Source organism: Nannospalax galili, unplaced genomic scaffold (genome assembly GCF_000622305.1).
Source record: "Nannospalax galili isolate Female #2095 unplaced genomic scaffold, S.galili_v1.0 scaffold530, whole genome shotgun sequence".
Taxonomy (NCBI): domain Eukaryota; kingdom Metazoa; phylum Chordata; class Mammalia; order Rodentia; family Spalacidae; genus Nannospalax; species Nannospalax galili.
Genome location: NW_008328331.1, coordinates 1,684,503 through 1,696,276, shown reverse-complemented (window position 1 = coordinate 1,696,276; position 11,774 = coordinate 1,684,503).

Here is an 11,774-nt window from a genome sequence, read left to right as displayed (position 1 = left end):
AACCTCATTTAATTTTATGTCTTATAGAGTTTATAATGAGTAAAAGATTATATAAGCACAATAATTCATCTGTAAACCTAGAAATGTGCAGCCAATTTTGAAAGAGATGTACCCTAGCTCAGAAAAAATGTTATTGAATAGGTTAATGCTATAATGAAATGCTTCTAATCATGTGGTTATTAAATAATTTTAAAAAAAAAACCTTAAAAAAAAATTAAAAACCAAGATGATGAAATGCCCAAAGTAGAGTTTTTTATGGAATCTGGGACAGGACACAGACATTGGTAAGAGCTAAGGACCATAATGAACAGTGGCCTTTAGTTGGTACTAACATCTTCATATCAATCCAGCTCCTGAACGTTAAAACACCAGAGAAACTCTCCTACTGCTGGAGGGAACAGAACATAAACAGAAAATCCAAGTCTTAGTGACAGATAAAACCAACATGAAACTTAGACTTTTTAGAATATTTTGAAGGTTTTAACTTGCAGAGGGTGGAGAGCAATGCTTGTAGCCTTTAAGGGTGTTGTCAATTTTTCGTTTCATTTGGGATTAAGATAATCAAAGCTAGCTAGATGTGGCAGTATATGCCTGTAATCTTAGCACTCAGAAGACAGGATCACGAAAGCCTAGGAGTTTGGAACCAGGGTAGGCAACATAAAAATAAGCTGGAAATGGTGGCTCAGACCTCTAATTCCAACACTTGGGGAGGCCAAGGCATGAAGATTGCCATGAGTTCTAGGCCAACCCAGGCTAAAGAGTGAGATCCTGCCTCAAAAGGTAAAATAAATAAATAATAATAATAATGAAATAAAAGTTGGACATTTTTAAAAAGAGGGATGGATAGAAAGCTTCTATATCTTCTGGAATTGCAGCTAGTTGGCTTGAGAGTGACCCCAAAGCTTCTGTGATGGATCCTGATCCTCTGTGTGACAGGTTTGAGATGATGAAACCTCTAAGAGATGGGTTCGCATGCAAGCCAATTTGGTCACTAGAGTGTAACTATTGGAAGAGATTAGCATAATCCTCCCACCAAGCCCTGTTCCTGTAGACACAGGTTGTTCTAAACAGAGCAAGCCTGACTGTCCCCCCACCCCCAGTCCCTCTGGCTTGCTGCCTCACCCTGTTACATCCCCCTGTAACATCTCACCATGAAGCCATCTACTATGTTGTGATATAGCAAAAAAGCTCTCACCAGAGCTGAGCAGATGCTGGTGCATGCTCTTGAATCTTCTGAACTTTGAGCTAAATACATTTCTTTTCTTTATACATTTTCTGGTCTCAGGTATTTTACTGTAGCAATGGCTAATGGACAAACACACTCCAACTTCTGCTCTCCCATCCAGCCTCCTTTTCTGATTTTGACCCTTTTGCCCCTGTCTTCTAAGGACGCTTGGGATTCCATCAAGCCCAAGCAATAATCTGGGAATGACTACTGCTCTTCAAGATCCTTAATTACATGTACAAAGTCCCTTTACCATGTCAAGCAACATCGCCATGGGTTCCCAGAACTAGGATACCTTAGGTGTAGCCGTTATTCTGTATCCCACACTCATCATGTTCCCCTCCTGACTCCAGCTGCCTGTGTCATTTATTCTGATTAACCTCATTAACTTTCTTGGGTGGGACAGACAGCACATACTTTCTGAATCTTCATCATCCTGTTCAACATACTTCGATGCTTCAATCATGTGTTACAGATGACAAGTCCAGGGTTCTCTGCTTCCTTTTGATTCTCAGAAACTATGGTGGCAGCAACAGTTATTCTTTTAACAGCAAGTGATTTATTTTAGCTAGTCACAATAATCTTTTTGTGGTCAGGGCCGGCATGGGAATTTGCTAGGCATAATCCAATTTTATGAAACAAGTGAAAATATTTCTGGAAAATGTTTCTTTGTTTCTAAGAGTCATGGAAGGAAAAAGCTCTCACTTCCCCATTGACTGGTATAACTAGGCATGCTGTGATAGGCATCATTCTAGCCTGGGGATGAGGCTAATGTTAGAAGGCAAAGCCAAGAGAATCGCAGACATGAAATGGAAAGGAACAGAGAGTGCCACTGGACCCCTTTATTTGTTCTTCTCCCCAATGTGACCATACTGAACAAATCTCCTCTCTCTGATTTGCCCTTGTCTCTTCACTTAGCGTACTGGGGCTGGGTAACCAAGCCTAGCTTGTTAGAGTTGCTGGAGCCCAGGATTTTACCCTAAACACTCCAGTTAGCAACTTCGGTAAGCCAGTTGGGAAGCAAACCTGTGGCTGACCAATCCTTGTAGTCAGAATACAGAGGAATTCTCAGCTGTTGGATTTTTTTTCCCTCGTTGTCTGATCCTGGGTACTGGTGGACTATAAATGCATATTTGTAAAGAGGGTTGTAACTTTCACTTTGTGCTTGGGGAATTCCTGAAAAACTCTCGGGCCCAGACCTTGGTTCTTTTGTGCTCTTGATACTTGTTTATAAAGGTACGTGTGAAATGCCTGCCAGTTTGAAGGCTTGATGAGCCATTTGCTGAATGGTCATATGGTTATGTAATAAGACAGTTCAGGGTTTGTTTGGCAAAGCACTCAAGTTGTTTGCTTTTCTGTGTAGCTTTGTAATTTGTCGTTCAATTTGGTTTAACCTTTATCTCCATGTTAATTTAAGGCATGAAAGCCTTTTGGTCCTTTATTCACTCTGCAGTACCAGCTGGTATGAAATAAATGATCAATAGGCATTTAGATGCTGCTTTTACTGTGAAATAAAGATTCTTGGGAAATTTGTCTTACATTTGGATTTGAACAAATTTTTGAGCCACCCAACATGAGTGCTGGGGAACAAAACTCAGATCCTCTGCAAGAGCAGTGAGCACTCTTACCCACCTAGCCATCTCTCCAGCCCTCCACTCATGCAACTCTAGCACCAGGGGATCTGACATCCTCTTCTGGCCTCTACAGGCACACATGCATTACATACACACACACACACACACACACACACACACACACGCACACGAGTAAATAAATCTTTAAAGAAACCAATTTAGAAAGCAAGATATGGCCACTCTTGTGGAGGTTGTTACCCAGCTGCCCTCTGAATGGATTCAGACCATCTCCATGGTCAGGGGAGAAGGAAGGGACACAGGACAATGACATACCCAGTGCCTGGTACTTTGGGCCTGGCTAACAACCCAGGTATGGAGGTAGTAGGCTCATTCAGGGAATGTATTTCTGTTGGCATAGCAGCAGGCTGCCTTCTAAATACCTGTGCTTACACCCACAGACGAAAGCAGCTCCCAGCTTACAGACTCCTCTCCTTTCAATGAAGAGTGGTGAATGCAGAGACTCATGGCTGCCCAATATGCAGAAAGTAAGTGATGGATATGGGCCCATCCCGAAACAATTCACTTATATCACCCCTTCTAAGGCTCAGAGAACATTCTGGAAGAGGGGGCCAGAAGTAGGTAAGAGCTGGAAGATAGAATGAAGGGTTATGAAACACCATTCCCTAGACTTGCATGAACTGTAGGTACCTGAAGTAGACTCACACAAAACCAGCCCTATCAACAATCAGTAAAGGAAGAGGAAGGGTCTCCCAGGACACCCTTCACCTCTGAACTACTGGCTGTAGGTAGATTCTGGGAGAGGAAGAATCACTGTCTTTTGTCATGTACCCTCTGCTGATCTCTAATGGACAGCTCCAAAACTGCATTCACACAGATGGCACTGGTTAATCTTGATGGATCACAAAACAAAATGGACAGGAACATAAGAAAGAGATTTGTGGGGAGGGGGAAGAAGGCCCAGGTTAGTAGGGAGGTGACAGGTGAGAGTAGTTGGTATGCAAAGTATATATATGTGAATTTCTTAAAAAGTAATCATTTTAAATTTTCTTACCAGTTTGTAGTTATAGATTTCTTTTCCAGGGACACTTACATACAATACGTGAAATTTTTATTAAAGCTGTGTATTTGTTAGTTTTCTATTGCTGTGATAAAATACCATAATCAAAAGCAACTTATAGAAGTGTTTCTTTTGGCTTATGGTTCCAGATGAGGGGTTCATAATGGCAGGGGAGCATAGCAGCAGGTGACAGGAACAGGAAGCTGAGAAATCACATCTCAACAATGCACAGGAAGCAGGGAGTAAATTGGAAGTGGGGTGAGGCTATGAATGCTCAAAGCCCACCCCCAGTGACACACTTCCTCCAGTAAGCACCTCCTAAACCTCCCAAAAACAGCACCACTAACTTGGGACCAAGTGTTCAAATACCTGGTGCTCAGGTGCCTACTTTTCTAACTAGACCTAACCATTTTAAATTTCACTGTACATAAAAGGTCACAGGGACTTCTCAGGCAAGTCATATGCTTTCACATATGCCGTGTTTCTTCTGCTGCCCTCATGAGTTTCCTTTCCAGCATAGTTGTGTCTACAAACTAAGAGCTCCTGAGAACTTGGCTTCACATTCACAGCTACAATGGTTGGTGAGAAACATGGATTTCTTTGGTTTGCTTTTCTATTTGGGTCACATATACATATATATATCTAAGGGTACTTTCTTCTTTAATATCAGTCCTAACCTACTGGTACCAGGGGTACCTAGGATTCTCTTGCAATTTATTTTTGTTTCTTGATGATATCATAGAATGAACAATCCATTTCTAGTTCAGAATAAGGTAATAATGCAAGACCTACACGATGTTGGAAGGATATAAGAATGGAGACATTTTTAAGAAGGATTTATGTATGAAAATTATGATGGCTGGATATTTCCAGAATTGACAGAGAAATGAGAAAGCTGGGCAGGTGATGAAGGCCTGTGTATGGTTGTTACAATATAACAAGGATGAGACAAGGATAATGTGTGGACAATCTTGAAATTTCTAAGGTCACAGCTTAGTCAACTAGTCTAAAGATGTCTAGTCAAGGTTTATTTAAGGATGTTGCCCAAGCTCTATCTACATAGCACATGGTAATTAATGTACCAGACTGGTGTAATTAACCTTGCTGGATGTTTAATAGCCAAACTTTAAGGCCTATATTAATCTGGTCAGAGGGACTTAAAGGGACAAATTTTTGTTCCTTACCCTCCAAGGTCAAACAAGTTCCAAGGGCTATGGTGCATCTCTTGAAATGTCCTGTAACTTTGGTGAGTCACCTGTCCTCTTGTTCAGGGAGGCCATGGAGACCCCAGAAGATGGACTTAAACAAGTGTCCAGTCTGCAAAAAGAAGGGTCAACACAGAGGGAACATTTCCTCCATGCTTCCAAGTGAAGCCCCAGTCAAGCAGGACCATTTGACTTATCTTCACGTAGATGGAACTGGTAAAAGAAAAGCCTGAGGAGCCAGGGGCTGCCCCCAAGCCCATGTGATCCCTGAGGACCAAATCCTCATACGACCTTAAGAGTAAAAATAAATTGGTTTATTTGGGCCAACAGTATGGTCTTCAACACCCAAAAGGAAAGTATAACCAAAAATTAAAGTCATCAGTATATTTTAAGGGTTCAAGGGATTACACAACACAGACATTAGATGTAAGCTCTTATGTTAATTACACAATTATCTCTCATTTATGATTTTGTTCCTAATAAGACAACACTACTCAGATGTAAGACTTCAAATCTTGGTCTGCAATACTGTTATACCCACCTACAGCTAAGGGAGACAACTCGCTATTGTTCTAGCCTAAAAAAATTAAATGACGGCTAAATTTGTTTTCTCTCCCTATCGAAAAGCCTTTGAGAGGTAACTGATTCTAGCCACTCCAACAGCTATCAAAATGCCTGAAAACAAATCCTGAGTCCATCACTCTGGAGTTCAGCCCTGGCAGAAGAAAAAAAATGAAAAATGAGCTATTACCTTGGTGCTAACCATTGCTCCTTGCCTCTTCAGATATTTTCAGGACCAAAATCCAAAAACTAACTCTTACTCTCATACTAATTTTATTCAGTTATTACTTTCCTTCCCTCCACATGTACACAAGCACCTGTCAACCATGAGGACCCTGTTGAGATGCATGAAGTGGGAAGCCCTGCTGTCTGATCGACCCCTAATCCAACCTCCCCCATCAACCCTGTCCAGCAGGAAGTAGCAAGATGAGAACAGTGCTCCCATCCTATAACACAAAAGGCTGGAACATTAAGGTTCAGCTAGGCCTGCCCCCTCACCAACAGGGTCGCATGAACTTCTCAGGATCCTGAGCAAAGGGAACCAAGCTGATAAGTGCCTTGGTCTTTGAAGTCAAGAGAAGCAGACTTTTCTCCACTGTTTGGCCAACATGGCAGGCTTCCCCTTTGATCTTTAAAGAGAACAGGTTTTAACAGTCCCGCTCTCCCACTTCCCCCAACCCAAGTTAAAAAAAAAAAAAATCTTCCCACCTTCTGCAGGAAGCAGAAGCCTCCCCCTTAAAAAGATCCCAGCTCACAACCCGGGCAGACATTTTTCCTGCCTGGAAGGGAATCTGTCCCATGTGTTCTTTTGCTAATAAACTCTGTTCCGATGGAGTCTTACCTGTGTCCTGGTGCATTCTCCTGATCACTGGATTCATACATAGGCTACTTTTTACCTATCAATAATGTTATAAGAATTTCTTTTTGAAGGGCTGGAGAGATGGCTCAGCAGTTAAGAGTACTGACTGCTCTTGCAGAGGACCTGGGTTCAATTCCCAGCACCCACATGGTGGCTATGAACCATCCTTAACTCCAGTTCCAGGGGAATCCAAAGCCCCCTTCTGACCTCCACAGCATTGCACGACACGGGTGCACTCACATATATGTAGGCAATACACTCATACACGTGTAGGCAATACACTCATACACATAAAATAAAAATAATAAAAAAATATTAAAAATAAATAATCTAGAAGAGCTTTCCAGATGCCTCAAAAGAGATAAAAGGAATTTAAAAAAAAAAAAGAATTTCTTTTTGAGACAGAGCCTCATGTAGTCCAGGCTAGCCTTCAACTCACTATGTAGGCAAGGATGACCCTGAATTTCTGATCCTCTGCCTTCAACTCCCAATTGCTAGGCTTACAGATATGGGCCACTGTCCTAGTTTGTTTCTCCATTGCTATGACAAACCACTCTGCGCACTATCAACTTGGGGAGGAAAGGGATCATTCGGCTTACATTTCCCAGGTCACAATTCATCAGGGAGCCCAAGGTAGGAACTCAGGGGAGGCAGGAGCTGGCACCCAGGCCATGAAGGAATGCTGCTTACTGGCTTGCTCCCCTGGTCCCTGCTCAGCCTGCTTTCTTACGCAACAGAGGCCTACCTGCCCAGGGGCGGCACCACCCATAATGGGCTGGGCCCTCCTACATCACTCAACAGTCAAGAAGATTCCCCATGGACATGGGCCACAGGCCAGTCCAATGAAGGCAATTCCCCAATTGAGGCTCCCTCAACCCAGGTGTGTCAAGTCGATGCTAACACTATCCAGCATAGCCACCATGCCCAATTTTGTGCAGTGCAAGGGATAAAACCCAGGGCTTCATGCATGCTAATTAAGCACTCTACCAACTGGGATATATACCCCCCAGTCTCTAAGATTAGATATTTTAAGAGCTAATTTGATGTAAAGGTACATTATACAGTTACCAAAATAAAACCAGTGTTGTTCACAAAGAGACAATGTTAGAGTGTCTCTCTTCATTGGGACCATTAGACATTTAGATTTGTAACAGAAAATGCTTTGTGTTATACATAATATAATGCTACATAAATAAGTCTCTCACAAACACATGATTAAAATGTCATTAGAAATTTTATTCATTCTGATGATTTTCAGATGTTTTTAATGAATATATAGCGTTTATATGTATAAATGACATTAGTAAATTTGTCTGGAATATAATATGAGGGTTTAAGAAAGAAAATCTTATAAGAAAAGATTTACATGTAATTAGATTGACCATAACCAAAATGTTATTAATAGGTTTTTTAATGTCCTTTACTCAAAGCAATTAGTTTTTTTTAGAATATTGATCTACCTTCAGTAAAATTTTAAAAGGTCTAACTTTAAAAGACAAAAATTTAATGTTTGTGCTTTCTGCTAATTTTGTCGGGATTTTTAACAGAATCAAGGTTTATTTCAATTTTTGTTTATGCTAAAATCTTTCAATGACCACTTTATAACCCTAGCAAACAGAACTACCACTTACATGAGAGATGGGTATACATCAGGTGATAAGTCTATTGATGGGCACTGATACAATTTCAAAATTTGCTGTAAAAGATAACAGTTGGAGGACTAGCTCAGTAGTAGAGTACTTGCCTACTGAGCTCAAGGTCCTGGGTTCAATCTCCAGTACACAAAGGGAAAAAAAAGTATTTCAAAATATAAATTCAACTACAGAATTTTCTAAGGTCAAGTTTTAAAACTATAACCTAATTCCCTGTGTCTAAAGCAACAAAGCTTTCTTTAAAATATTGTTCTGCTCTTAGTAACATTTGCAAAAGTAAATTAGCTTTGCTGATGGGACTGTTTAATTGTGATAAATGCTCACATTTTTTGCTGTTTTTGTCAGGCTTTTGACTATTTAGGAAGCCGAATCTTAACAAAATCAAGACTCACTTAAATATCTGTTCTAAGCCGGGCGTGGTGGCACACACCTTTAATCCCAGCACTTGGGAGGCAGAGGCCAGCGGATCTGTGTGAGTTCGAGGCCAGCCTGGTCTGCATAGCAAGTTCCAGGCCAGCTGGGACTACAGGGAGACCCTGTCTCAAAAATACACACACACACACACACACACACACACAAATAGTCTGTTCTAAAGGCTTCTAAATGACCACTTCATAAACAACTATTGCAGTGATTCTAGTACATTTAATACTATGTCTGTGACTAGAAAAATGTAGACCTGTTTCCAAACTTTCCCTACATTTTATGCAAAGTTTGCTGAGGTAAAACATCTGTTTGATGCGTATGACGTGACCAAGTTTTCTCTTTTATACAACATGCATTATATATCCGGACTGTAAACATATAAAATGGCAGAAACAATTTTTATATCTTTGCTATTTATAATTAGTACTATTCGAATGAGAAAGCTGCCACTCTGGCAGTTAAGCAGTTTGAATGCCTGGTCTGCATCTGTCTGCCCTGACTAAGCACTTTGTTACTGTTTATACAATATGCACTTCTGCATCAGAAAGTGAGTCTATTTGTAGTCATTAGCACTGCTCCCTAAATTTTTGGAAAAATCTAAAGTTTTTATTTTTGCATAGACTATAGTCTATCATTTTGCTAAGGCAAATATTCTATATTTTGCTTCAAAAGTAAAAGCTAGGGCTGGGGAGGTGGCTCAAACTGTTAGGTCTGTGCGGACTTGAGTTCAGATCCTCAGTACACACATAAAAAGTCAAGCATTTTATCACTGGGGAGATAGAGACGAGGATTTCTTGGGCTTTCTGGCCAGCTAGTCTGACCAAATCAGTAAGCTCCGGGTTCAGTGAAAGACCTTGTCTCAAAAAATAAGGTAGCAACCAATTGAGGAAGACACCCAAAATTGACTTCTGACCTTTATACACACCTGCATCCCAACACACATGTGCACATGGGCACACACATAAAAAGTAAATGGATATACATGTATGACTTCTTTGTAGCTTTGTGCTATTTCTGTCTCCCTTGTATGTTCAATATATTTACATTTCTCATATTTATATACCTCCCAGAATGCAAAGGTTAGGAATCACTTTACAAGCTGTATCCTCCAAACTATAATTGCTAGTGGGGCTAGCCTCTGCTAGGCTTGTGTTTGTGTTCCTGATTGCATGGTAACCATCATCTTTAAGCCAAGAGAACCAGACTGCTTATCATTACTAGACTCTGCAAGAGTCTAACCACAATTATACTGACAATAATAGTTTTGGGCTCTTCGGTAAAGAATTTACAATCGAACTCATGGAAAATGACTAACAAATATTTATTTTTTAACTAGTTTTTCTTAAGTATTTGCTCTTGTTGGTTGTAGTTTGTGTTCTGCTTATAAAATGTTATAACTGCTGTCTGTTGACATTTTGCATAGCACAACTTATAACAAAAGAATATGAGCACTTTTTTGAGATGCTGGGACTCACAAGAGGGACAGAATTAAACTTGGGAATAGACATCAGATGGACACACCCTAAAAGCCAGGTGGCCCAGCCTAAGAGCTGCTCCTCCTGTACCTCTTAGGAACCTGAATTTGGCCCACAAAAAAAGGAGGTTTCATTGGCACTATCACATACCACCCCTAACATGGGATCAGGTCAAACCAATTGGAAAAGATCTTATCTGAGTGATGAGGGACAGTGGAGCCCAAACAACCAGAAGGTTAATCAACAATGTCTTCAGAGTAATTCTTCAGACAAGGGAGGAAGTTGTCAGAATTGAAGTCACACTGGGCATGACAGTGCTGGCCTGTAATTCCAGCACTTGGGAGGCTAAGGCAGGAGGATGGCCATGGGTTCATAAAGAATCCTGTTACAAAATCTGCAACAAAATAGAGTCGCATGTGCTGACCCTTCCAGGAGTAACTAAAGTGAAGAAGTTTTGAAAATGGTTCCTACACACAGACACCTGGCACCAAATGCCCGCTAACCTTGGCCCCTGCTTGTACTGTGTTTGAGACCTACATATTTCAGAAAATTTCACACTAAGTCCAGCATATCACCTAAGTCCCTCAAGACTGAAAGAATTGTGGCTGCTCTGGCAGGAGGGGAGGTGTTTAAAGACAGACCCCTTTCTTCAGCTATCAGACTATTGAAACAATGCAATTAAAATTTTCCCCAAGAACCTCATGCTGTGGGAAGGGAAAGCATTCAAAGTGTGAACACTGTGGCATGTGTCACGTGCACTTTCCCAGCTTGGCAGTATCCCATTGTGAGACATATTCCCCAAAAGGAAGCAGAGCTCAGCCGCCAGAGAGCAGCCTTCCATCCTCCCAGCTCCCAGCTCTCTGGTCCAGGTTGTTCCTTGGTAACTTGTGCTGCTGTGGAGGCACCCTGCGAAGGTTTTGCTTCTTCTTCCCAGGTATCTAATAGTCTCTTTACTGTTAGAATTTAGATGTTCTGTTAGATTTTGTTTGAGAGCAGGCTTGCCTTCCACATTTTCCTGCTTTTGCTGGGCCTTTGTCTAACATTCATGTTTTGTTTTTCCCTTCTCTATGAATCCAGGCTGGCCTGGAACTCACTATCCTGCTTCAGCCTCCTGAGTGCTGGGATCTCAGGTGTATACACCCCACCCTCCTGCTTCTTTGTCTCAGCTAAATGGCCTCAACTCACTAGGAAAGTACCACCAGCATGGGAAGCTTGCTGGAGTTATCTCAAACTGTGGCACCTCAGAACCCAAACTTACCATTGTAGTCATCTGTCTTCTATCACTTTAAGAAAAGCACCCAGGGCTGGGGAGACAGCTCAGTGGGCAAAGCACTTGCTGTGTGAGTGTGAGGACCTGGTTTCAGATCCCCAGGATCCATGTCGAGCCAAATGTGGTAGTGCCCTTCTGTAATCCCAGTACTCCTGCAGAGAGATTGGTAGCAGAGACAGGAGAATTCCCCAAAGCACACAAGTCAGCTAGCCTATCGTGGGCAGCCAGACAGGATTAAAGGTGGAAGGTGAGGACTGACACCCAGCATTGTCCTCTGAATTCCACACATGCACCTGAACTCACACCTGTGTACACACATACATCACACACACACACACACACACACACACACAAATAAAAACTAATGATGATGATAATAAATAAAAAGTTATTTTTTAAACACCTAAGATAACTTGTAAAGAGAAGAAGTATATTTTGACTCATGGTTT